General features: G+C 44.7%; 1 protein-coding gene across 2 annotated transcripts in view; it reads right to left on the reverse strand.

Annotated features, from left to right (window-relative positions):
- The window catches only part of JADE2 (jade family PHD finger 2), a 137,851-nt gene extending 118,398 nt beyond the window's left edge, over positions 1-19,453 (reverse strand). The window contains exons 1-2 of one of the 2 annotated variants that reach the window (XM_075274856.1): positions 19,438-19,453; positions 18,814-19,104 (exon numbers count right to left, since the gene is read on the reverse strand). The gene's annotated coding sequence lies outside the window, so the exon portion shown is untranslated. Of the gene's footprint in view, positions 1-18,813; positions 19,105-19,208; positions 19,358-19,437 lie in introns of those variants that run through there. The other variant, XM_075274855.1, reaches the window with a different exon arrangement.
- Between the last annotated feature and the right edge of the window lie 7,175 nt (positions 19,454-26,628).

Genomic DNA, 26,628 nt, shown 5'->3' on the forward strand with positions numbered 1-26,628 from the left:
GTAGCTAGCACTTTCAGGGCCTCCTCTCCCCTTATCCTAGCCGCCGGATAGAAGGTTAGGAGCTGTGGTAGGCGCACTTCAATTAGGAAGTGCATTGGTCTGCCTCATCTCAGATATTACAGCATAGTTATAGCTGCAGGGCCTGCGACCCCTTTTGTCATTAATTGCACAGTGTTGCTTTCCCAGCTGTGTCACTTTGCACTGCCTGACCCTGACTCCAATCCTTACACATACAGTGTGTAGCGGTGGGTTTAGGTAGTGCAGTGGTGCACATAGTATGGCTGTCTTCTGGCAGCAAGCCAAGCATTTGTTTTTCTTGCACCCATCCTGGATGCAGGCACCATCTTATCATATAACATTATACCAGTTTCAAGCATAAGCAACTATATCTAGCATTCAGCTTTTAAGGATAACTGTTTTTTTTTTTCATACATTACATGATTTTAACCTTCACACTATCATTGGGAAAAGTTATTTTTAACTAAACATATACTTGCATAGCCTTTAGAAAGGCTATTCCACACATACCTTTTGTATGTAAATCGCCTCAGTAGTTTTTGAATGAGACCATTTTTATCCATATGCTAATTAGCCTCCAGCGTGCACCCTGGAAGTCTCAGTGAGCTCTCTCTGCTGTGTAGATGACTCATTTCCTTGCTTTCACACACAGGAGAGTGCTCACTGAGAACTTCCCGGGCTCGCTGGAGGCTCATTAACAGATCAATAAAACCGGCCTCATTCAATAACTACTGAGGTGATTTACATACAAAATGTATAGAATAGCCTATCTAAAGGCTATGCAAGTATGTGCTTAGTTAAAAATAACTTTTCCCAACTATAGAGCCCCTTTAATTTTTTTAATGATTCTTTTTGAACACCTAGGAGTCTTAAACCCACGGAGTCTGCTCACTACTACAACACACTAAAAAGCTGATAGAAGTCTATTACAGGCTGCTTACAGCACTTTATAATACATCTATACAAATCACAATCTTGGAAGCCTTGAATAGGCTTCTAGCTGTTAAAGCTACAGATCTCTACCCATGGATCTGGTTCCAGGGCACAGTGATCATCACCACCATGAAAGTTGCTAGAAAGAAGACATCATGGTCAGGCCTGGTTCACATCTGCGTTTGGGGAGTCCGCTTAAGGACCCCCCGAACGGAATACCGAACCAGTTATCGTCCATGGGGTCCGTGTAGTTTCTCAGCTCAACTAACGCAGATGTGAACCAGGCCTCAGGTTTATGCCCCTGATCAATGCATCTGTATTATGCTGTGTAAACCTAGCACACTATGGTATGTACTGTAATAGTATGGTGGATGTCACGATTGCGTTAAATATGATTCTGCTACTGGAAATGCCTCTAAGTTCAAATGCTTAATAACATACTATTATGTGTATTTTTTCCTATACATGTTTGTCAGGGGAATGAAAAATGTAGTGAAAAATACAGGCATTTTTGGGATAATGTTTTCTGTTTCTTTTATTTACAACAGTGTTTTACTTCATATGACCTCAGCCTTTAAAGGGATCCTATCATTCAATCACTTTTGTTTTCGAACATGTCAGAATAGCCTTAAGAAAGGCTATTAGTCTCCTACCTTTCGTTGTCTTCTCCGTGCCGCCGTTCGCCTAAAATCCTGTTTTTTCTCGGTATGTAAATGAGTTCTTTCGCAGCACTGGGGGCGGCCCCAATGCTGCGAGAGAACTCTCTCCAGCGCCGCCGCCTCTTCTTCTGCAGTGAGGTCTTCACCGCGTCTTCTTCCGGTGGCGGCTTGTAACTTTTAGGCCTCGGGCAAGCGGACTGCACATGCCCGCCGACCACGAGAAAATGGCCGCTTCGAATACTAGGGAGGGAGGAAAGAAAAGAGAAAAGGGGAGAGAAGTCAAGAAAAAAAAAAGAGAAGGATGACAAAAAAGCAGAAGATCCCTGGAAAATCACCCAGGGCCGCCAGAGCCATTCAAACCAAGAGGGGTCGGGAGAGTCCTCCGCATCCAGAGCTTCCATTCTCCGTATGGGGAGAATTCATTTAGGAACTCAAGCAACGAGGGCGGTGTAGAGCTACACCAGTGTCTCAGAATGACGGCCCTGGCGGCCGTGAGGAAACGTCCCAAGAGGTTCTTTTTAATCCTGGAAAGATTACCAGGTATAACTGACAACAAGGCCAGTTGGGGAGCAACGACAACGGGGTGATCATACACCTTAGAATAAAGCGAGAAGACCGCATCCCAAAAAGGCCGGAGAACATCACAATCCCACCAGATATTAAGCATGGTGCCTCTCTCAGTGCCACAGCGCCAGCACTGGTCAGAAACAGTGGGGAAGATCCTGTGGAGGATGTCGGGACACGTGTACCAACAGGTCAAAATTTTTAAATTCCTTTCCTGCGCACTGCAAGGCAGTGAGACAACGTAATCGGCAGGCAGCAGACTTAAAGGGCGATCAGAGTTCCAAGCTTCTACATCAGGTGCCCAATACGTCGATCACGGTCTACCGGTCGATCGCAATGGACGTATGGGTCAATCGCGGGATGCAGCCAGCCAACAAGCAGACAGCGGGGATCCCTGGGCGGCCACAGAACGCCGCTGTCTCCTGCTCTCACGCTCCGCCCGGCCCCGCCCACCCTGACCCCACCCAAAAGAAGTGGGTAGTAGATCTTTGGACTTGGTCATGTTATAAAGTAGCTCACATGCTGAAAAAGTGTGAGCACCCCTGTTCTACATAAAGGGGAAGCCTTGGAGTGGCGTCATAAAGGAGAAAATCATAAAGGGCCGAAAGTGCGCATGGGGGAGGGGCTGTACACGCAGCAGAGGACTCCACTGCTGTCAAGGGCGTTTAAAGGAGGGGTGGGAGTGAAAACTTCCTTAGGAAGGACGACAACTGACCATATTCCAACCAGGAGAGGTGGAGATCGGGATGGGAAAGGCACAACTGGGTGAAGGGGAGGAGAGAAGTGTCACTAACAACCTGCCAGAGGCGAACATCATCCCCTCTATGCCAACAAATTGAGCTACTGATTGGCCCGGGGGAAACATGGGGTTGTCAAACAAAGGAGTCAAAGGGCCCGGAACCCGAGCCAGTCTCCCAGCAGAGCACACCAGATCCCAGACTTTAAGGAAATGCAAGGAGAGAAGAGAGTGGCCAGGGGACTTAGGCCAAAAATGTGGCAGGATCCACGGTAAGGAAAAAAGCAAACGAGAGATCAGGTCGGTCTCTATGGAGACCCACTGTTTATCATTGCGATAAACAGTGATCAGAAGACCGTGATCAGAGCGGAGAGAGAATGGGACGCAAACTACGCCGAACCATCTACGCTATTGAAGACGCGCGTCATTACAGGTGTGAGTAGGTTACTGAAGCATTTATAGAAACGTGCTGTAAACCCATCCGGGCCCGGAGATTTGCCCAGAGGGAAAGATTGAATGGCGAGGGACAGTTCCTCCAGAGAGAAGGGCACCTCAAGTGACACCCTACCAGCGCTTGAGAGGATGGGTGTATCATGACATACGTCCGGATCTTATCACGGAGAGCCGAAGGAGCCAAGTCCGCGTAGTGGCCCCAGATATTATATAGATCATGATAGAAGGACCGAAATTCTGCAGCAATATCCATGGGGTTAAGCAGCATCTGAGCCACCGCGTTACGCAGACAAGAGAGATTCATGTGGGTGGAGACGGTGCGCCAAGGAGCGACTGCACTTATTAGTGAACTCATAGTAATGCTTTCTAACCCGGTCCCTAGTCCGCAGATACATTTCATCGAGATAGGAGCGGAGCTCCTCTCGAGCATTGATCAACTCGGTGAGAGTCGTCTGGGATCTGGTGCGCTTGTGAGAAGACTCCAATGAATGAATAAGCCAGAGTCGATCAGCAACCCAGGCAGCACATTCCTTTTTCAGGCGCAAGCCGTGTTGGATCAAAATCCCCCAGAGCACGCATTTCAAGGCGTCCCATTGTAGTAGGATAGCGGTAGAGTCCTGAGCATGGGTGAGGAGAAACTCCCTGATGGCCGTATCAATGGCAGACTTACAGGTGGGATCTTTAAGTAGGCTTTCATTCAGCCTCCACGTAAAGTATGGGGGGGGGAGAGGAATCTATAAGAGGATCCAGAACAGAATTAAAGTCGCCTCCCAGGACTACCACGCCTTCGGAAAAGTCCGCCAACCTGCCAATCAGGGATTTACAGTACACCAGCTGGTTCTGGTTTGGAAGATAGCAACCAGCAACAGTGAGGACAGTGCCCGCGATGCGCAGTTTAAAGAACACAAATCTGCCGTCAGAGTCAATAAGGGTGTCTAGTACCTCGTGTTGCAGGAAACGGTGGAGGGCAATAGAGACCCCCTTGGATTTGGAGACCGGGTTGGCGCTGTGGAACCTGAGAGGGTAGTAACAACGACAAATGTCAGACAGGTGGTCCTTCTTGAAATGGGTCTCCTGCAAGATAAGAATATGAGAGCACTTCTTATGCAACTGATAAAGAATCTGCCTACGCTTTTGGGGTACATTGAGGCCCCTAACATTCAATGTACAAAAATTGAGAGAGGACATGAGCAAAGGGACAAGAGGAAATACGAAGGGAAGAGATAAAAGGACAAGACAATAGGGAGCGAAGAGTCAGGTGGGCGTGGCCCAAGGACCAATGGGCACGGTCAAGTTCGATAGGAGAGTCCGGAGAAGCCCCCAGCAACAAGTTGAAGATAAAGCTCAGAGTAGCATCCAATTGTTGAGGTTCAACAGACTCGGGGAGACCCTGCAACCTGATGTTATTCCACCAATTGCGGTTCTCCAAGTCATCGAGATGATCCGTCAGGTACTGCAGCTGCTGAGTGTGGGCAGCAACGGAGGAATCTAGGGCAGTGAGTTGGGCGCCATGGGAGGCTGTGGATGAATCAAGGCTGTCGACTCTCTCCTCAAGCTGTTGAACTGCAGAACGAACTGCAGTGAGTTCAGATTTATAAGACTATTCCAATCGCAACACGCACTCCTCCATGTCAGACTTAGTAGGAACCGCCGCCAAATGAGTGCTGAGGCGGCGAAGCTCAGCCAAGGTGTCAGTCAGAGAAGTAACAGGGACAGCATAGCCTCAGGGAGCGCCTCCATCAACAGCAGCAGTGAGAGAGCTTGTGCCAGGAGTAGGTGTCAGGGGGGTCTGGAGGCTAGAGGTCACGACAGATGACCACGGGGCAACCAAGGGGTTAAGTCCCAGTGCTCTATGCAAAGGTGGTGAGAAGGAGGCCCCAACGCCACACTTGAGGTCAGAAGCAGAGTTCTCAATGCCAGGAGGAGCAACAGGAGGCACATGCAATGGAGAGCCAGGGTTGAATAGCGCTGCTGGGGCCAGCCAGAAGGAGGGAGAGCCCAGTGGTGGATGAGGGGGCTTACCTCCACTGCCAGACAACTGTTGGGAGACCGGTGACGAGCTGGGATGAGGTGATGCTGCAGGAGCTGCTGGGGAGGGCGGGAGAGACAGCCATGCTGATTTGGAGCCCCTAGCCAACATGGGGGAGGGAGGAGACACGTGACAGGCCGCAGCAGCAACCGCTGTGTATTCCGCCGAGATTTGCCCATGATTGCGGGAGGTACAGGTGAGCCGGTCAGCAATATAGCTGCGTAGTACCGAAGTCCAGGGATGGAGCTGAGGCGAGACGCGTCCTCACTCTTTCATCGCCAGGCCACGCCTCCCAGTATTCCTTACTATAGCATTACCTGGTATGCTACCCAGCTTTTCCAGGACCCTAAAAAGCAAATATTGAATGGTATGCTATACTAAATACATATGCATATAGTTTTAGGGACAAGTGTGGTCTGGTATTCAGAATACTTATCCACTGGTTGTTTCTCAGCTTTCCAAAGCTCCTCAAAGGTAATCAAGTATAATATTGCACGGATATAAGAAAGATGGGAATTGTCGAAGAATAACTACACAGATTTGCCATTCAGTTTGGGAAAGTTAGGAGACTCTCCCTGGGTAGCTGAGCTGACTTGTATTGTTGTCAGTATGAGTTAATGAAGTACAGCCAGATGGGATCTCTGTCTTTATGCTACTGCTGGCACCATTACTGCTGGTATAAGTGGTACCACTGTTTGTATCCATTTCATATTGCAGGTCACTTAAAAAAAAAAGGCCACACTTGACGGAAAGCATTGCAACCTAAACCCCCTCTTAAACTTAATGGCCCACCTGGAGTAAATTAGATGGGGAGTGGGGAAAGAAAAACAAAGCTCTTACCATAGAGAGGAATATATTGCTTTTCTAATTTAATTTGTTGTTTTTTTATTTGTTTGGATTTAGTGGTCCTTTTTTTGGGGGGGGGGGGGAAGAGAGGCACAAATTACCTGTCGCCACAGTGGTATACATTGGGATATCCTTCCAATGTAAGGATCTGTTTACATTGTCTTTGCAGTGTCAAAGCTATGACAATAGAAAAGCACAACTAGTAATATGCAGCAGACAATAACAGGTTTCTATAATACTTTTGTTAATAGATCTTCCGCGTCCTGGAAATGTGACATGACCTAATCTTATGAGATATTAGCTTTACATACCAACTTGAAATTTGAGTGCAAGAAACATTTCCTCTTCACGCCTTCCCACTTACTGTGAAACCAATAGCTGAGCAGCATCACTTCCACCAATCGCTATTTCAGTCTCTCTCCTCCAGCTCTGCAGAATGTCAGGGAAACTACTATTGGCTTCATACTGTACTGTGTGGGAGCCAGGGATCTTCAGCAGCAGCAAGCAAGATTAACTGCTATGTAGAGATGTGCGGAATGATGTGAAACCCACCAAAATGGAGATTGCAGTCTTATAAACTACATCTGTACATATTTGTAAGAGCAGATCAACCACAACAAATACATGAAGAAGGAGAAAAAAAATCCTATGCCAGTAGAATACACATGAACTGAGTTCAAAACTATCAACAACTTATGTCATCACTGGAAAAAAAAACAAAAAAACACCACATATGAAAACTGAACAAACGCCTTGACTACATATAGCATATCAGGCGTACATGGATAAAACATAAAAGGTATCACCATATTATTACGATTTACAATTGCAGAAGCAAAAAAGTACAGTTACAGGGACCAAGCTATCAGTAAAAACACAACGTCCAGCAGAGGGCGCTATCTAGAAATCACCAGATATACTTGTGCTGCATCCAACCCAGCAATCACTGATGTTAATCTATACAACAATAAACTACTTAGAATAGTAAGAAGTAAACACCAATACCACTTAGAGGAATGACCACCTAAAGGGAACTTGCCTTTTTTGGACACAAACTACCCACAGCTGCTTATGGATCATGGCTTAGTGGCCCAAAATAGGTCAATAACTTCACTATGCATGGCAACAATTAAAACAAAAACCTTCAAATTTAGCTAGATAGGAGTCTCATTGTTCCGAGGATCATGCAGCTTGTACCCAAGGTCTAGTGCATGTGCAGTGAGTCTGGGTTGTACTTCTGGATCCAGAAGTAGCAGGATCGAGGCAAATAACAGACATTTTTGGTATAGACAGAGTTTGGTACATAAGGACCTCCGGCACGTGTTGAAAAATTAGTTGACGGTTTCCCTTCTAATTTGATTGATGGCCAATGCCAGTCCTAACATTACTAAACTTACTAAAGTTATAGTGCACAACTTACACAAATGGTGCATCAGATTACAATGACCATAATCATGGCCTTGTCTGGACCACTGCACCTTGAAACCAGACTGAACATTCAATGCTTTTCTGGAGGTTCCAACAAGTCAACTCACTACTAAATGTCTGTATTAGTGAGGTCTCTGTACAGATCAGCTAGTAGTGCCGCTCTATAGTATAGTGCAGTACATGTTCTGTACTTATATTTACCGGTGTCAGGATGAGCTGCTGCTTTAGACAACAAGTGAGAGCAACTCCTTTTCATTTGCCCAGTGCACTCTATAGTACATTTCAGGATCCTGGAAAGGCTCCTGTCACCATTACAGAAAGTGATTTACAGCTTCCAGCAGCTCTGACATTTTTTTTGGTAAGGATTTGTTATATCAATATTAGTAGATTATGATTCATTTTTTCTTATTTAAGGCGACTTTTTGGGGTCTTTGGAACCAATTGCTAGTTTTCCTTAGAATTGTGGTTTGAACTTCTAGTTGAGGTATAAGTTCATAAAACCATTATTACAATCAGTGTTCGGGAGTATTTAAAATACTTGTCAGGTATTTGTATTTTGTAATTAAAACACTTTTAGTAAGTATTTTACGTATTTTAAATTACTGTCTAAATTCAAACAAACGTTGTAAATTAAATAACCCGCCTCACCGCATTTAAAAAGAAAAAAAAGACAGTGCGAGTCACGTCATCACTCTCGTTTCTCATATCTTGTGCGAGGTGCGACGAGAGGAAGGAATATTCCAGCGCGTTCCAGCAACGCAAGTCCGCCTTGTAGTGAAGCGTGATTTATTTTTATTTTTTAATCATCCCGATCGCCTAATCCATTCCATAAATTTACTGCAAAAATGGAGGAAAATCGTAATACCAGTGAAGAGGACGCAACTGACAATGATTCAGATCTTAAAGACACACATCTCCCTGCAATTTTGGACGGAACTTTTTTAAAAATTAACAAGATTTAAATCCGAAGCGGCAGGGGCAGGACAAAAAATGTATGCTCACTGCAAAGCCCGTCCAAACAAGTTAATCACGGGTCAAATAAACTCAAGGTCCAACTTCCTTAAAGAGGACCTGTCACCATATCTGGGCACAGGCAGTTCTATATACTGCCAGAAAGCTGACAGTGCGCTGAATTCAGCGCACTGTCGGCTTTCCCGATCCGTGCCCGGTGTAAAGCGCTATCGGTCCCGGTACCGTAGCGCTTTACAGTCAGAAGGGCGTTTCTGACCATTAGCCAGGAACGTCCTTCTGCCTCCCGGCGCCAATCGCGCTGTGCTGTGGAGCAGGGAGGAACGCCCCCTCCCTCTCCTGATAATGCTCATCTACAGACAAGCTGTGTGAGCAGAGGGAGGGGGGAGTTCCTCCCCGCTCCACAGCACAGCGCGATTGGCGCCGCGAGGCAGAAGGACGTTCCTGGCTAATGGTCAGAAACGCCCTTCTGACCATAGAAGAGCTACGGTACCGGGCCGTAAGCTCTTCACACCGGGCACAGATCGGGAACGCCGACAGTGCGCTGAATTCAGCGCACTGTCAGCTTTCTGGCAGTATATAGAACTGCATGTGCCCGGATATGGTGAAAGGTCCTCTTTAAGCACTTAAGGGTAAGTTATTTTTTTTTGTTTTTTATCAAATTTTTTGTTTACATTTTTGAAGTATTTTTAAAATACTTTTGAAGTAGTATTTAGTATTTCTTTTTAAAATACTTTGGGATGAATGTATTCCCAAAGTATTTTCCCAAACATTGATTACAATCCACTGCTTTCATCTGTCTCTTCGATTAAAAAAAAGTAAACAAACATGACAGAAGGAAGTTTCCAGCATGATTTTTTCAATACAGTGGATGCAGACAGAGGGTGCTTCATCTGTACCAGTCATTCTGTACCAGTCCTACGTGTAAAAATGTAAAAAAAAAAAACATGACAGAAAAAATCTTCTCACTTTTTTTTATTTTATTTTTTTACATTGAGGTGAAGGCAGATGGACTCCCGATGGAAGAAACTCAATCTGCATCTCTCATTTAATGTCCATTGCCCTTATCCTGTGACAGTAGTGTGAACCTAGTCTGATTGTGTCCAGTGACAAGTCTAGTAAGGGGCACAAAGGCTATGGCCCCAAGTAGTGAAATACAGCTAAAAAAAAAATAAAAACAAAAAAAGCAGTGTATTTTTTTTTCCCCCACATCGTTTTTCATTGGTCCATTCATCTATAGGTAAAATGCCTGTGATTCCACAAGCTAAAAGTAGCATGTTGCTTTTTTTGAAAGAGCAGCTTTTCCATGTGTGGATGAGGTTAACCCCTTTACGCTCTGTGCCGTAATAGTACATCGTGGCATGTATATTGTTTACACTCAGCTCAGTACAGTACTGTGCTGTAATGCCGCACACAGAAGCTGTTTCCACGGCATTACTGACAGCTACCGGCTAAGTTACACAGAGCTTCACTCTGATCGCAGTCTTTAACCCCTTGAATGCTGCAGTTAAACATGACCACTATAAAAGGGATCAAAAAGTCACATTTGCCCCAAAACAGTACCAATAAAAAGCACAGGTTGTCTCACAAAGTGGGCCTAATATATCGGGCACTGAAAGGCATAGACGATTTGACAATTGCAATTCTCTTTCTGTACCATTTGCTGTGCAATACCATTTGAAAAAGTCTGTGGAGTCAAAATGCTTACTGTACCCCTTATGAGGAATCACTCAGTTAGATGCTTGTAGCAGTGCAGGAAACAGGGACACAGACACTGGGTTGCACACAAGTTCAGGCTTTATTCACTTGTAGTGCATTCACTGCCTTTGCAAAGGCACAAACTAACCAAAACAAAACCTTTCTCTGGCACTTATCGGCATAAGGAACTTTTCCCTGACTATACAGGAGACTGGCTACCAGACTCCCACTTTAGCAACAACAAAGGGTGGCACAGTACCTGCTCTGTAGATTTGGTCTGGACAGGTCAGCTCTGTCAGTGTGGTGCCACACCTCCCAGTCCTCACACATAGATTGTATCAGGCCTTGATTACCCAGCTGACCTCCCTGGTGTGGGTCTTTACCAAACACCCTTTAGGTGCCTGGCTGGAATGTACCTGTCTTCCCAGACCACACCCTTCACTCACACCCTAGGGTGGTACACCCTAGATGAATACCTAAAGGGGTAATGTTTTTAAAATGGGGTCACTTCTTTGGATTCTCAACACTATTGGTACCTCAGGGGCCTTACATACATGCCTTAGTGGAAATGCTTTTATAGTGCCAAATACATGATCCCTTTCCATTGTGAGCCCTGTCGTTTGGTCAGGCATCACACAACAGCCACATGTAAGGTCTTTCCATATTCAGGACAATCCACATTACAATTTATGGGGTCTATGTTTCTGGTGGCACATGCTGGGCACTGAAATAGAATAAAAGATTTGAAAATTGCATTTCTCCTTCTGTACCATCTGTTGTGCAGTGCCATATAGAAAAGCTTGTAGGGTCAAAATGCTCACTGTACCCCTAAATGAATTCCTAGTTTCCTAAGAGGTCTAGTTTCCAAAATGGGGTCAATTTGGGGGGAGTCTTCCACTGTCATGGTACCTCTAGGGCTCTACAAATGAGACATGGGACAAGATGGGACTTGAGATGGGACAACCCCTTCAACCGAAATAGCCTATAAAAGGTTTTCCATTGGAACCAGTCTTTTCAGACTGCAGATCCACTGCTGGTGAGCTGAGATATTTGCATTAGAGGCTGTTCAGCAAGCAAAAGCCAAGGCAGAAAGCAGGAGTTTTGCTTAGGCTTTCGGATGAAAGGCTCATTTGCATTGGTCATAATAACGATTTAAAGAACACAAGAAGAGAAAGTGTACTTGCCATGAGATATTCTCACCTTTGTCTTAAAGAAAATATCACCAACTTTTCTTTTATTTATTAAACCCAGACAGTAAAATCTATAATTTTTTTTTCTAATCTGTTTTTATTTTCTGACTGCAGACTTTTTTTTATGGACGAGCACTGTGAGCAGGGAGTGGGGGCGTTCCTCCCCGCTCACACTGTACAGCGCGATAGGCGCTGCTGTGGAGAAGGATGTTCTTGACAGACTGTCAGGAACGCCCTTCTGACTGTAAAGAGCTATGGTACCAGGACCAAAGGCTCTTTACCCGGGGCACAGATCGGGAAAGCCAACAGTGCGCTGAATTCAGCGCACTGTCAGCTTTCCAGCAGTGTATAGAACTGCCTGTGCCCCAAACCATGAAAGGTCCTCTTTAAGCTGCAATAGACCTCCATAACTGACTTTTTCCTCTGCCGATTTTCAGGAAAACACTGTAATGGAGACTCTGGCACAGATATGAACATAGCCTTAGTGGGCAGAGTAACACAGGAAATTTTAAAAAATTTAATATTTTAAAATCAGCTTATTTTATCTAGATTCAACTAGATGCAGTTTGTTTCCCACTGCAGAAAGTACCCACTTCAAGTAAAGCAGAACAGGGTTTACAACAATGTACTGGAATTGTAAGATTTAACTTTTATGGAACATTAACCCTGTATCTGCTTGCTCACTGAATCTTTAACTGTCCTCACCTCGGCAAATTGAACTTATATTTACAATATACTTTCCAGCATCCTGCCTAATATACAGTCCTTTTCAGAAAGATTGAGATTTGTTAGTTTAGGGAGGTTGAAAGACTACCACCAAAAACGTGTCACCACTGTCGCTAGCTGTACCTAGTTCAGACTGAAATGGGAACATACCGTAGTTTGATGGTTTTGGCTACAGGTGGATAATGAAGTTTGGAATGACCTATTAGGGGATGTCTGGAGACAGGGGACTCACCGTAGGTCTACTCCGTTCAGATATTTGTTAGAATTTAGCTATGGTCTCATGATAATGGACAGCAATCGATGACCAAAAGTTTTCATCACAACTGTCACCATTCAAACATACTTTATAATTACTAAGAAAAGCTAAAGTTTTAGGATTACAATAAATTGTTGTAAGCGGTTATAGATTTACTTCCTATCCCCTGTTTGATAAATGACACATGACCACTACCATGACCATGACTACCACTTTGGCTTACCTAAAGAAGATAACGAAAAACTACCTGATATCAAGTATTCTGAGGTCCTTCGATTGAGAACAAAAACAGAATTAGTTCAAAGTGATCTGAAGCAGGGGCCACACGGTGGCTCAGTGGTTAGCACTGTAGCCTTGCAGCGCTGGGGTCCTGGTGTTCAAATCCCACCAAGGATAAAAAACCATCTGCAAGGAGTTTGTATGTTCTCCCCGTGTTTGCATGGATTTCCATCCCATATTCCAAAAAGACATACTGATAGGGAAAAATGTACATTGTGAGCTCTATGTGGGGCTCACAATCTACATTTAAAAAAAAAAAAAAAAAAGTGAGCTGAAGTAGTCTGGTACCATTCAGTGGAAAAGAGGCTTTACAGCACTGTACAGAGATTGATAAACTTAGCATCTTTGATCATGATATCTTCCCTTAGCAATAATAAAGGGTGTCATCTAATATCAGAGATCTTGAGAACGGTTAAGAATACACTAAAGTTTTATGACCAAGAATTTCCCTTTAACCCGTTCCTGAAATCTGCCATATATATACAGGTAGGTCTCAGGTGTTTAAAGGGGCTCTATCATTGGCAAAACTCATTTTTAACTAATCACATCCTTGCATAGCCTTTAGAAAGGCTATTTCACACCTACCTTTTGTATGTAAATTGCCTCAGTAGTGTTTGAATAGGTCCGTTTTCATTCATATGCTTAATTAGGCTCCAGCGTGCGCAGGAAATTGTCCGCCAGCTCTCCTATGCTATGTAAGAGAGCAGGGAGGAGTCAGCAGCAGCCTGTGCTGTATATACAGAAGACAGTACACGAAGAGACTTCCGGGGTGCACAGAGAAGCTAATTAGCATATGAATAAAAACGGACTTATTCAAAATCTACTGAGGCAATTTACATATAAAAGGTAGGTGTGGAATAGACTTTCTAAAGGCTATGCACGGATGTGATTAGTTAAAAATGACTTTTCCAATGATAGAGCCCCTTTAAACATGATGCCCACTGAGGAGCGGAGCACATGCCAAGGCCAGCAAGTGCCTGATGTTTTACACAGCAGTCATCTGCCAGCGGAATTTGTGATCTAAGACATCTAAGATCACATACATTTATCCTCTCAAATGCCATGATCACATAGCTTATTTTGAAGGAGGGGGCTCTCTAGTAAGTGAACAGGCCCCATGGCAAGATTAAGGTAGCCATTGGGTTGCTATGGCAGCCAGGAGTCTTCTAAAGCCTGTCAATGCAAAGTTACTATTGAGTTCTGTCACACACAGTAGAATTGCATTCCACGGTAAAGCAAATATATCCCCCAAGAAGGACTAAAAATAAAGTTAAGAAAAAGACATCAGAAAATGTCTGAGTTAAAGGGGCTCTATCACTGGGAAAAGTCTTTTTTATCTAAACACATACTTGCATAGGCTTTAGAAATGCTATTCCACACTTACCTTTAGTATGTAAATTGCCTCAGTGGTTTCTGAATAAGTCCGTTTTTATTAATATGCTAATGAGCTTCCAGCCAGCACAGGAAGTTCCCAGCAGCCTCCTCTCTCCTATTATCTCCTATGTGTGTGAAGCAAACAGGAAGCGGAGTCATCAGCAGCAGCAGCAGCCTCCCATAGGAAACAACAGGAGAGGAGTGCACGATGTATCGTGCAACAGTCTAATTATTCAGAAACCACTGAGGCAATCTCTATACTAAAGGTAGGTGTGGGATAGACTTTCTAAAGGCTATGCAAAGATGTGATTAATTAAAAATGACTTTTCCCAGTGATAGAGCCCCTTTAATAAGATAGAAATGTATTTATTGTTACAGCTTGCCCTTATCGTATTAAAATAAGGGCTCATTCACATCTGCGCCCGGTCTCCGTTCATGCAGGTTTCCGTTTCCTGCACAAAACTGAGCAGGAGACAGAAACCTGCAGGACTCTTTCAAACCCATTCATTTGAATGGGTTTGAAAGATGTCCGGCCGTGAGCGCCGGTGAGCTCACCGGCGCACACGGCCGGACCCGGTCTGACAGCTTTCCGTCTTCTGCATGCAGCTCAGAACGGACTCCGGGCGCTAGTGTGAACCTAGCATCAACTATATAAATTTGACATTTCTGTAAGGTCTCTTGTACACAGCCATGTGCACCATCAGTGTGCTAGCCGTATTTTTCATGCCTAGAACACTGACATGTTTATTTCCATGGCCCCATACACACGACTGTGTATTTTCACATTCCCATGTACAGGGCCATGAGCAAAACTCAGTACAGGTCCTATTCATGTATGTTTTACAGCCTGTGCTCACTGACCTCACTGAATGGGGCCATAGAGGCACGGATGGTACATGTAGGTCACCCTTGTGGTGCATTCCAATCACAGCCTGGAGACATGTCTCAACCTAAGGCTGTATTCACACAGAGTAACGCCAGGCGTTTTTTGTGTGTTTTTTGCACATAGCGCCGCGTTTACGCCGCGTAGCGCAGCGTTAACGCCGCGTATACGCCGCGTTAACGCCGGGCAACGCCACCGCTAAATAGCGCGGCGTTAACGCGCCGTTAACGCGGCGCTACGCGGCGTAAACGCGGCGCTATGTGCAAAAAACACACAAAAAACGCCTGGCGTTACTCTGTGTGAATACAGCCTAAGGCTGATTTAACATCTGCATTGGGGTTCATCTTTTGATGACAACTGATCCTGAGGAAACCTAATAACTATAATAGAGTCCATGGGGTATACATTACTTTTTTAAGAAGACAAATGGATAAGGCTAAGGCCCCATGGACCATATCCGCAGCACTAAAGCGCTGCGGGAAGAACCGCTGCGTGAACAGTTCTTTCCGCAGCGCTTTTAAGAGAAAGTTCACAGAGTTTTCCTCTGCGGACTTTCTCTTAACATTATATCTACGGGAAAGCTGCCGCCGTTTCCGTTGATATAATTGACATGCTGCGATTTGCAAAGCCGCAACGGCTTTACAAATCGCAGCGTGTCCGCGCTGCCATCTTTTCTGCAAAGTGGGGATGGGATTCGCATGAATCCCATCCACTTTGCCTGCACTGTACAACGCCACGATTTTTCTCGCAGTTTCTGGTCCGTGAGGCCCTGGCCTAAAACATACACAAGTTAAGCTTCTTTGTCTCAGATTTCTGCCCCAGAGATTCTGTTGCATAAGTGAACACATTATAACTACTGACCTCCAAAACTAAGGTAAGGTAAGGGTCATTTTTACTACACAGTGAATGCCAGGGGGAAAAAAAAAAAAGACATAAATGGCATAAATTCACCTTTTCTTATTCCCTCCAATGAATATTTTGTACAGCTTTCTAATAAATGGAATGAAATATGAACTGATAATATTAGAAAGAACTACTTGCTCAACAACAACAAAAAAACCCTTGCTTTGCAATGCAATTGAGAAAAACATAAAAAGCACTTCTTTTGGACGGTGGACGAGGAAAAAAAAAAAAACACAAAAGAGGCAAATGTCTGGAAGGATTCAGGCCCTACCACCTGTAACCAAGGCTGTAGTATTATGTGGGGGGCACAGAGGTAATGGGCCATGGACACTGAAGGGACCCAAAGGCAACATAAAAAGAGTCTGGTATTAGAGTTATCACATATTAAGTGGGGTCTCCATTACAGAGTTTGATGACACAGAAGCTTGTTTTTCCCATGTACCTACCTGAGGTCCTATATAGGTTACATGTATGTGGGACCTACCTGAGGTCCTATATAGGTACATGTATGTGGGACCTACCTGAGGTCCTATATAGGTACATGTATGTGGGGCCTACCTGAGGTCCTATATAGGTACATGTATGTGGGACCTACCTGAGGTCCTATATAGGTACATGTATGTGGGACCTACCTGAGGTCCTATATAGGTACATGTATGTGGGACCTACCTGAGGTCCTATATAGGTACATGTATGTGGGACCTACCTGAGGTCCTATATAGGTACATGTATGTGGGACCTACCTGGAGGTCCTATATAGGTACATGTATGTGGGACCTACCTGGAGGTCCTATACAGGTAAATGTATGTGGGACCTACCTGGAGGTCCTATACAGGTAAATGTATGTGGGACCTACCTGGAGGTCCTATACAGGTAAATGTATGTGGGACCTACCTGGAGGTCCTATACAGGTAAATGTATGTGGGACCTACCTGGAGGTCCTATACAGGTAAATGTATGTGGGACCTACCTGGAGGTCCTATACAGGTAAATGTATGTGGGACCTACCTGGAGGTCCTATACAGGTACATGTATGTGGGACCTACCTGGAGGTCCTATACAGGTACATGTATGTGGGACCTACCTGAGGTCCTATATAGGTTACATGTATGTGGGACCTACCTGAGGTCCTATATAGGTTACATGTATGTGGGACCTACCTGAGGTCCTATATAGGTTACATGTATGTGGGACCTACCTGAGGTCCTATATAGGTACATGTATGTGGGACCTACCTGAGGTCCTATATAGGTACATGTATGTGGGACCTACCTGAGGTCCTATATAGGTACATGTATGTGGGACCTACCTGAGGTCCTATATAGGTACATGTATGTGGGACCTACCTGAGGTCCTATATAGGTACATGTATGTGGGACCTACCTGAGGTCCTATATAGGTACATGTATGTGGGACCTACCTGAGGTCCTATATAGGTACATGTATGTGGGACCTACCTGAGGTCCTATATAGGTACATGTATGTGGGACCTACCTGAGGTCCTATATAGGTACATGTATGTGGGACCTACCTGAGGTCCTATATAGGTACATGTATGTGGGACCTACCTGAGGTCCTATATAGGTACATGTATGTGGGACCTACCTGAGGTCCTATATAGGTACATGTATGTGGGACCTACCTGAGGTCCTATATAGGTACATGTATGTGGGACCTACCTGAGGTCCTATATAGGTACATGTATGTGGGACCTACCTGAGGTCCTATATAGGTACATGTATGTGGGACCTACCTGAGGTCCTATATAGGTACATGTATGTGGGACCTACCTGAGGTCCTATATAGGTACATGTATGTATGTGGGACCTACCTGAGGTCCTATACACATGTACATGTAGGGCAAAGTTTAAAGACTGCCTGAACTAGAGAGGTACAGCACAATCCAGGAAGTGGCCGTGTTATAACTGGCTAGATCTATCACAGTTTGGAGCCCATTCTGTAAGTATGCAGCACGACTTGTAGGCCATTCCCGCCAGGTTTTGAGTATGATCCCCGAGAATCAGAGGTCCGGTTATAGCCGGCACTGCACCGACAGAAGTGGAGGTGCACAATGCCCCTAACTATGTGGCTGGGGAGATGTTTATACTCAGAGCCCATTATGATTAGCATCTTGAAAACGCCCCCAGAACAGCCCGATGGGAACCGTGAGTTTCAGAAGGTAAACAACAGCCACGCCCCCTACAGTCTTCTCCCTCAACGTGCAGCATGAGGCCAGCAGTAGATTTCCATTAGCAGAGCGGCTCTCAGCCACCTCCTGATATTCAGAACATATTAAATTATGTATATCACAAACCTTCCCCTCATCCAGCAGTATTAGCATCACCTTGAGCAATGCTGAGTAACAGCCATGTGATAGAAACCCTGCGCGACCTAACACATCGCCTAGAACTGCAGAAGGTGCACCTGGAGGAAAAGTAGCTGCACCATCCAGCAGTGATCACAGCAACATGGAGCCACAGTGTGCCAAGCAGGGGAGCTGCCCCCGGGCCATACCAGGCGCGCAGGAGGATGACTGAGCAGGATGCCCGTGTGCCAAGTGCCGCAGTCATTAATAAAGAGTTTTATAGGTAAACAAGCCATGGAAGGTTTTGCTAAAAGTTGCTCTTTCCAGCTCTCCCCTCCCTCTTACTCTTTAAACATGACTGCCCAACATGCGCAATGCCTAATGCTGCTACTGCTGCTGCACATTCCCCCACCTCTAGTTGCTTCCTCCTCTATAGGGCTCAGTAGAAATTCAGCAGAATCCAACCAGCTCTCAGAGCAGCCACAACTACCATCATTCCATCACACACGGGTATCACACCCCAAAGAGACACTGAACACCCCCTCCCCTTGCAGGGCGCTCACCTTTTTCTGGGGTCGGTGGTGTCCTCGCTGTGGAAAGAAGCTCAGGTTAAAATAGGGGAGGATCCCACGGAAAAGACAGGGAAGACCATGAGCCTTGTAGAGAAAGTCCAGCGGTTCATCGCACACACACTGTAGCCAAACAAGCTCTCTTGCTCTCTCCTTTTAGGACTGGATACAAAGTAACTCCCATGTATGTCACAGCATAATCCTCTGCTTCCAAGTGAAATGGCTGCTCATGCAGATCCCACTCTTCCAGGCTGATCGTCCTCGGCTGCAGACTTCCTTGATCTGCTGTAAAATATACACATATACATGTTTCTATGTGCGTGTGTATGCTGATATGAATGGTTGCAGGCTGCTCTGCTGGGAAAGGGGGAGGGTGCTGTTAGGCTTACTTTGCACTCAATCCTATGTCAGTCTCCAGCTAGGGAGGGGGTGTAACCCCTGTCCCTTGCAGCCTGATGGTATCCTCTCTTTGCCATGTAACATCAACCGCTGCACTGGATTATACACAACAGAACACAAGTGGAAGAGCCCTGTACACACTTTATTGACACTCCTAGGAGACACCATGTCATAGTGCACCTTCACTCACTACTCAAGTTACTACTCGCAGCCCCTTACTTTGCCGCCCCTCTCTCTATCTTCCCCTTCTAGAAGTATTCCCAGCTCCTCCTCCCTTCACCTTACTCTAATGATGCTCAGGAATACTAGTGACGTACTTGTTATTTGGATTGCTGCTGCTGCTTTCTAAATACTCTGGAGGATGACGGATGGGTGACAGGGGCGGGAGCTGTGTACTCTGCAAGTGCAAAGGAAGTCACATTGGGCCACGATTACTGCCTGCACGCAAGGGACTGCTAATTCATAGCCAAACCAGGCCTAGTCTATCCAGTGATGTCTGGTCCAATTCATAACATCACAAGTATTTACACCAATTACCTCTAGCAAGTTCATTTATCGCCAGACAAATTGGGATAAAAGTAGAAGTTAGGTATGAAATCACAGGGATCCTTATTACTACTTGTGCCTGTCATTGTAATGTCACTTCTACCATCCTACTGAGATCACAGGGATCCTTATTACTACTGGTGCCTGTGATTGTAATGTCACTTCTACCATCCTACTGAGATCACAGGGATCCTTATTACTACTGGTGCCTGTCATTGTAATGTCACTTCTACCATCCTACTGATCACAGGGATCCTTATTACTACTGGTGCCTGTGATTGTAATGTCACTTCGGTACTATTCCGTTATCGGGCCAGCAGCAGCGCATTTCAGCACCAGCTTTCGGGACAGCAGTTCAGTTCAGCAGCGGGAATTACAATGACATCCGAGGACTGCTGGCCCGATGCTTGTGCCCAGTAGCCAGTACATCAATGACCCCCCCTCCATCTCCTCCTCCTTCCAGTGCTGCCCCCCAGCTCTCCTTACATCTACCCCGTACCCTCTCCCCGCCACATGACTAAGCCGATGCTGGCCCGATGATAGAGGCCGTGCTTGTGTGTAGTAGGCAGTACATCGATCGATGCCCTCATCCTCCTCTTCCTTCCAGTGCTGCCCCCCAGCTCTTCTTACATCTGCCCCGTACCCTCTCCCTGTAATAGGCCTCACCGTAAATCTTGAGCAATGAATGCTACTAGATAGCCGCCGGACGCTGCAGAAAGTTTGTCCCTCCGGCTCGCTGTAGCTCACCGTTCCTATAGTCGGCGTGTTTCTTGTCAGGGCCTGGATTGAGCCCCGGTGTCTTTCCTTTCGGTCTCGGTACTAGCGCTGAGGTGAGGCCTAGTCGTGTGGCGGGGAGAGGGTACGGGGAAGATGTAAGGAGAGCTGGGGGGCAGCACTGGCAGGAGGAGAAGGATGGGGGAGGGGGGTCATCGATGTACTGGTTACTGGGCACAAGCATCGGGCCAGCAGTCCTCGGATGTCATTGTAATTCCCGCTGCTGAACTGCTGTCCCGAAAGCTGCTGCTGAACTGCGCTGCTGCTGGCCCGATAACGGAATAGTACCGTCACTTCTACCATCCTACTGATCACAGGGATCCTTATTACTACTGGTACCTGTCATTGTAATGTCACTTCTACCATCCTACTGAGATCACAGGGATCCTTATTACTACTGGTACCTGTCATTGTAATGTCACTTCTACCATCCTACTGATCACAGGGATCCTTATTACTACTGGTACCTGTCATTGTAATGTCACTTCTACCATCCTACTGAGATCACAGGGATCCTTATTACCTGTCATTGTAATGTCACTTCTACCATCCTACTGAGATCATAGGGATCCTTATTACTACTGGTACCTGTCATTGTAATGTCACTTCTACCATCCTACTGATCACAGGGATCCTTATTACTACTGGTGCCTGTCATTGTAATGTCACTTCTACCATCCTACTGAGATCACAGGGATCCTTATTACTACTGGTGCCTGTCATTGTAATGTCACTTCTACCATCCTACTGATCACAGGGATCCTTATTACTACTGGTGCCTGTGATTGTAATGTCACTTCTACCATCCTACTGATCACAGGGATCCTTATTACTACTGGTACCTGTCATTGTAATGTCACTTCTACCATCCTACTGAGATCACAGGGATCCTTATTACTACTGGTACCTGTCATTGTAATGTCACTTCTACCATCCTACTGATCACAGGGATCCTTATTACTACTGGTACCTGTCATTGTAATGTCACTTCTACCATCCTACTGAGATCACAGGGATCCTTATTACCTGTCATTGTAATGTCACTTCTACCATCCTACTGAGATCATAGGGATCCTTATTACTACTGGTACCTGTCATTGTAATGTCACTTCTACCATCCTACTGATCACAGGGATCCTTATTACTACTGGTGCCTGTGATTGTAATGTCACTTCTACCATCCTACTGAGATCACAGGGATCCTTATTACTACTGGTGCCTGTGATTGTAATGTCACTTCTACCATCCCACTGAGATCACAGGGATCCTTATTACTACTGGTGCCTGTCATTGTAATGTCACTTCTACCATCCTACTGAGATCACAGGGATCCTTATTACTACTGGTGCCTGTCATTGTAATGTCACTTCTACCATCCTACTGAGATCATAGGGATCCTTATTACTACTGGTGCCTGCCATTGTAATGTCACTTCTACCATCCTACTGATCACAGGGATCCTTATTACTGCTGGTGCTTGTGATTGTAATGTCACTTCTACCATCCTACTGAGATCACAGGGATCCTTATTACTACTGGTGCCTGTGATTGTAATGTCACTTCTACCATCCTACTGAGATCACAGGGATCCTTATTACTACTGGTGCCTGCCATTGTAATGTCACTTCTACCATCCTACTGATCACAGGGATCCTTATTACTACTGGTGCCTGTGATTGTAATGTCACTTCTACCATCCTACTGAGATCACAGGGATCCTTATTACTACTGGTGCCTGTGATTGTAATGTCACTTCTACCATCCTACTGAGATCACAGGGATCCTTATTACTACTGGTGCCTGCCATTGTAATGTCACTTCTACCATCCTACTGAGATCACAGGGATCCTTATTACTACTGGTACCTGTCATTGTAATGTCACTTCTACCATCCTACTGAACCGAACTAGACCATTAATAGAGTCCTATGATCATCTAAATTCAGTTATGTAAAAATCAGCTGACAGTTTTTTAATCTTCAATATGGACTTTAATATGCAGATGTAATACAGATGCGTAAAGCAGACTTAAAGGGAGCTTGTCTAGAGTTTAGTCTGTCACATTGCTGAAGTGTCCTGAGCCCTTGTGATAAGGGGGTTCGCAGACTTTGTTGACCTGTCCTTAGATCAACATGCAGATGAGTTTTTGGAATAGGCTGTGGTGTTCACGTTTTCTCTGTACCAATGACATCATGTTCATCAGTCACATGGTACAGCAGCCACTCAGTTTTGTTTAAAGAGAATCTTTCATGTCCTCTACAATGTGGCATGTTAAATGCTGCTGCAATGATAACAGTCCTCTGAATTCAGAGCACTTCCACAGCTACAGTCCTATGAAAAAGTTTGGGCACCCCTATTAATCTTAATCATTTTTTGTTCTAAATATTTTGGTGTTTGCAACAGCCATTTCAGTTTGATATATCTAATAACTGATGGACACAGTAATATTTCAGGATTGAAATGAGGTTTATTGTACTAACAGAAAATGTGCAATATGCATTAAACCAAAATTTGACCGGTGCAAAAGTATGGGCACCCTTATCATTTTATTGATTTGAATTCCCCTAACTACTTTTTACTGACTTACTGAAGCACAAAATTGGTTTTGTAACCTCAGTGAGCTTTGAACTTCATAGCCAGGTGTATCCAATCATAAGAAAAGGTATTTAAGGTGGCCAATTGCAAGTTGATCTCCTATTTGAATCTCCTCTGAAGAGTGGTATCATGGGCTACTCAAAACAACTCTCAAATGATCTGAAAACAAAGATTGTTCAACATAGTTGTTCAGGGGAAGGATACAAAAAGTTGTCTCAGAGATTTAACCTGTCAGTTTCCACTGTGAGGAACATAGTAAGGAAATGGAAGACCACAGGGACAGTTCTTGTTAAGCCCAGAAGTGGCAGGCCAAGAAAAATATCAGAAAGGCAGAGAAGAAGAATGGTGAGAACAGTCAAGGACAATCCACAGACCACCTCCAAAGAGCTGCAGCATCATCTTGCTGCAGATGGTGTCACTGTGCATCGGTCAACTATACAGCGCACTTTGCACAAATAGAAGCTGTATGGGAGAGTGATGAGAAAGAAGCCGTTTCTGCACGTACGCCACAAATAGAGTTGCCTGAGGTATGAAAAAGCACATTTGGACAAGGCAGCTTCATTTTGGAAACAAAAATTGAGTTGTTTGGTTATAAAAAAAAAAGGCGTTATGCATGGCGTCCAAAAAGAAACAGCATTCCAAGAAAAACACATGCTACCCACTGTAAAATTTGGTGGAGGTTCCATCATGCTTTGGGGCTGTGTGACCAATGCCGGCACCGGGAATCTTGTTAAAGTTGAGAGTCGCATGGATTCCACTCAGTATCAGCAGATTCTTGAGAATAATGTTCAAGAATCAGTGACGAAGTTGAAGTTACGCCGGGGATGGATATTTCAGCAAGACAATGATCCAAAACACCGCTCCAAATCCTCAGGCATTCATGCAAAGGAACAATTACAATGTTCTGGAATGGCCATCCCAGTCCCCAGACCTGAATATCATTGAACATCTGTGGGATGATTTGAAGCGGGCTGTCCATGCTCAGCGACCATCTAACTTAACTGAACTTGAATTGTTTGTCCAAAATACCTTTATCCAGGAACTGATTAAAAGCTACAGGAAGCGACTAGAGGCTGTTATCTTTGCAAAAGGAGGATCTACTAAATATTAATGTCACTTTTCTGTTGAGGTGCCCATACTTTTGCACCGGTCAAATTTTGGTTTAATGCATATTGCACATTTTCTGTTAGTACAATAAACCTCATTTCAATCCTGAAATATTACTGTGTCCATCAGTTATTAGATATATCAAACTGAAATGGCTGTTATAAACACCAAAATATTTAGAACTAAAAATGATTAAGATTAATAGGGGTGCCCAAACTTTTTCATAGGACTGTATGTGCCCCAGTGTCAGAGATATGGGTGCAGTTAGTTTCGGCTACTGATATCACTGTGTTGTGAGAGAGGCTGGGCTCACAGTTCAGAGTCATATCTGGGCAGTGAGGAAAGCCCCTTCTAGTACTGTAAAGAGTGGCATTCGTCACTGCCCAGCAATGATGGTGAATTGTGAGGCTGGCCCCTCTGAGAGTACAGGGATATCAGTAGCTATATCTAACAGCACCAATATCTCTGGTACTGAGCCACATAGCTTCAAAACTGAAAGTGCACTAAATTCAGCTTTGCAGTAATAGAAAATGCTATGTTTGAAAGAAACATGAAAGGTCCTCTTTATGTGAATCGAGCTGAGCTGCAATACATTACACAATGTAAAGCAAAATGCTTGGTATTCAGTGAAGAGGCCACACAACATCTGTGGAGTACCACTCATTATGTATCCATAACTTATCCCAACGTTAGGTCATGAATTGATACGTCACAGTAAAACCCCTTTAAATGCTCCTCAACCCCTCCCTCTGTCTTGAGTGACAACTGTAGCAATCTCATGTCAGTTTATATAGGAATGAACTGGGTATGTTTAGTGTAGAGAGCCTAGGACACTTCACAGTTGGGGAAACTCAGTGGACACTACATCACAGCACAAGATTGATTTTAATATGTAGTATATGCTAATGACACTTTTACTCTTTCCACAGAATAGGGAATGTCTGATCGCTGGGGGTCTGACAGTCAGGACCCCCACCAATCACAAGAACAGAGGTCCCTAATAAGGGATAAGTCATTAGTGGAAAACCCATTGAGGCTTAGGCCACACAAGTTGGGAAAAGTTGCATTTTTGTTGCACCAAAGTCAGGAGTAGCTTTCGTTCTTTGAAGGCACTCTCAGTGGTATTTGAAGACTCAAAACAGCTTATGTACATGGCCATATTACATCTTCATGCACAAATGACGTGCAAAGGCTGTGATTGGATCCCAACCTGTCTTTTATATACAGGCTTTACAGGGACAGTACGCCTCAGCAGGTACGTATCACAGTTTTAAGTAATAAGATATAAAAATTGGAATTGAGCATGGAAGCCATATTTATTAAGCAATCATTCCTTTAACATGGTCAGGATCTGACCCGGGTGACTCTGCTGTGGACTCTATTGATCACCAATATCAGATGGGGTGAACAGGGGAATGACACCCAGCACCCTACAGTTCAGTTAATTTTAGCATTTGTGGTGTCAATGGCCAATGATGTCGCATTCATCTGTAAGCGTGGTAAGTAGTGAACAGACTGTAACACCCAGCCAACCACCACTACCTCCTCAAATAGCTGTTTGATGTGGGTGATTGGACCCCCACTGATATAATGGATTGATCTAATTAAAGGGGTTGTCCTAGATAAGACATTTGATACTTGGTTACAGTGGTCTCATTGACATCACCACTATAGCCCAGCATAGGGACGGAAGAACTAATGAAGGTAAGTATCTGTGTAATTTCAGTTTCTACCTCCCCTGCTGGTTGCATTTACATTTCTGATCTGAGACAGCCCCTTTAATATTAGTCTCTAAAAAGCCTTTAAAGATAATCGACAGCCGAAACTCCAGATTCTGCCAAATATGCAAATGTAATAGCTCTATAGCTTTTTCACCTTGAATCCACAATAATACACATGCTGTGCAATCTACAGTGCATTACTTTGAGTGGATTTTTTCCTGAGTATGTGAATGTAACATACCCCTTCATACACAATGCCAATGGATTCTGTCAGGATTTTACTTTGGAATCCACATGTCCCTATGGCTTCACAATCTTCATTCTGCATTGGTTTGGGGTTCTTTATGAATGTTTTCCTAGTTGGAGCGTCCAGCCTAATATTGTATGATAGCATGCACCATATCAAGGGATACATTTACATAGCACATACTAATTACTATGCCCTCTATACACACAGGACTGTATGTATATGAAGGGCACAGTAATTAGTATGGAGGATAAGTGCGTAGGACTAGCCTACACAGCTTGGCATGCTCGAACCATGTTCAAACTAGTCATCACCACATATATAGTGTTCACACCTATATTGCTACATGAACTCCTCAAACACCTCAGGCCTTGAACATAATCTGCAACAACTAGTAAGCGCCTCTGTCGCCTGCAGCTTT

Source organism: Leptodactylus fuscus, chromosome 5 (genome assembly GCF_031893055.1).
Source record: "Leptodactylus fuscus isolate aLepFus1 chromosome 5, aLepFus1.hap2, whole genome shotgun sequence".
NCBI classification, from domain to species: domain Eukaryota; kingdom Metazoa; phylum Chordata; class Amphibia; order Anura; family Leptodactylidae; genus Leptodactylus; species Leptodactylus fuscus.